The 1894-nt window shown below is 42.3% G+C and overlaps 1 long non-coding RNA gene across 2 annotated transcripts; it reads right to left on the bottom strand.

Moving 5' to 3' along the window:
* Positions 1 to 418: 418 nt before the first annotated feature.
* Positions 419 to 1688, bottom strand: LOC135369308 (uncharacterized). 2 transcript variants are annotated; one of them, XR_010415065.1, is made up of 3 exons: positions 1614 to 1688; positions 1223 to 1322; positions 419 to 712 (listed from the first exon to the last, which is right to left on the bottom strand). It is a non-coding gene; the product is annotated as an uncharacterized LOC135369308 (long non-coding RNA). The 2 variants fall into 2 exon arrangements; XR_010415066.1 differs by lacking the exon at positions 1614 to 1688 and adding an exon at positions 1417 to 1446.
* Between the last annotated feature and the right edge of the window lie 206 nt (positions 1689 to 1894).

Below are 1894 nucleotides of genomic sequence, written 5' to 3'. Positions count from 1 at the left end.
TTGATTTGTGGTCCCATGCAACGCGTTTGCGCTAGTATACGTCTAAAAGATGTCTAAATGTAGACTTTGGGAATGTCTATTAGACGTCTAACAAAGTAGCTCTATTGCTTCGTATCCGTCCCCTAGTCCAGCTAACGTTACGCTAAAATACAGCTAATAGCCGGATAATTGTTGGATCGATTTAGACCATTTTAGACCAAATGTCTAAAATGGGACGGTACTTATCTATCCACTGAGCCGTCATATAGACATGTATTAGCCATGACATCTAAAATTATACATATTTTATACCTAAATTTTGGCACTAGTGGCCCATGTATTGGTTCGTCCAGGTATATGTCACTGACATGCACATGCACTTATATGTGGTTCATGCACAGTATGTCTTACAAAGGCAACATGGATGTTGGTACAAGATTTATTTCTATGAACATACCGGGCAAACACTGACTTCCAAACATGTCGACAAGTCAGCAGACATTGTGAGCACTTCCCCTTATTGCACAGTCACATACCAGCAAATCTTGGTACTCTTCCAAAGCAGATAGTAATGTACATGTACACAAATCGCAGCACTTATATCACTGGTAGCTGCAAGGATTGCCTCTGTCTCTGGGTCCGTGCTTGAGTGCTCCAAATGCAACCAGTACTTTACACACGTGTGGGGTGGTAGACGGCTGTGGGTAGCAGGAAGGAACGTTTCCGAGGTACACTGAAAATAGAAAAGACAATGTGTGATATCACTATAAATGCCTGTATGTAAAAATGTTGCATACAGCTTGTTTACTGCAGAACTGCAATTTATGCATATTTTTTATTCAGGCACTATGCAAGTGTCAAGTATTTCCGTATCCATACATGTCGGATCATAGCTGCTCGTGGAGAACCCATTTGATTCCCGACTGACAATTCGAAGACGAAAGATGAGGTTACTAAAGGGACCGTGAAGTGACACATCCTACTCGGCAAATCACAATGTGCACACGTTAAAAATGAAATTGTGTGACTGAATCTGAAAAATAATCATTCTGACAGGCTGCACTTACATGGCATCAATGACATGAATCAGACGCAGTTCAGACAATCCAACTGTAATGAAGCTCTTTGGCAACAAAGTATTTACAAGAGACTCACACGAGCATCAGATTAGCGAACTCTTAGAAAACCAGCGATATTGAACAACAGCACAGTCAGATTAGAAAAGGTAATAGTTTTTGTTTACCTGAAATAGGATCGTAGCTGCAGCTAAGCCGAAGTGCCAACAAATGACCCACAGGACAGGCGTTGTATTCGTCACCTCCATTCCATGAGCCTGGAAGCACCTATAAAATACATGAAACCATGAGGTACCCGCGCCAGCATAATGTGTGCGGCTTTTGACAGCCGGATATCAAACGAAAGAACTTCTCAACGTACGCACTGTTTTAAAAGATGCAACTATCATAAACATACTGCCCGTGGCAAAATGGTCACTGCACCCATATTTCACTGCAACACAGTCAGCACAGATTAGTGACAACAGCACAGAGTAGTGAGAGCAGACAGCGTCAGATCAGCGAGTACATAGAACACAAGGGGACAACAGATCTGAAAAGGTAACTGTTTTCGTTTACCTAAAATGTGATCGTAGCTCCAGCCCAGCTGAAGTGCCAACAAATGGCTTACAGGCCAGGCGTAGTAATCGTGACCTTCATTCTATTGCTCTGCCAGCACCTATAAAGATAATAAAGACGTAAATCCAAGAGGTACCCGAGCCAAGAACGTATCCAAACGATTGAATCTGTACACACACATACGTCAGTCCCATACCTCCATATTGTTCGTCGCCAGTACACTGAACAGACAGCATCGAACGTAACCAAACGACAATGTTGTTAATACATTTAGGTCAGTC

This window comes from Ornithodoros turicata, chromosome 9, assembly GCF_037126465.1.
Source record: "Ornithodoros turicata isolate Travis chromosome 9, ASM3712646v1, whole genome shotgun sequence".
Lineage (NCBI taxonomy): Eukaryota > Metazoa > Arthropoda > Arachnida > Ixodida > Argasidae > Ornithodoros > Ornithodoros turicata.
The sequence above is the reverse complement of the archived record's forward strand: the minus strand, read 5'-3'. Positions and strand labels throughout refer to the sequence as shown.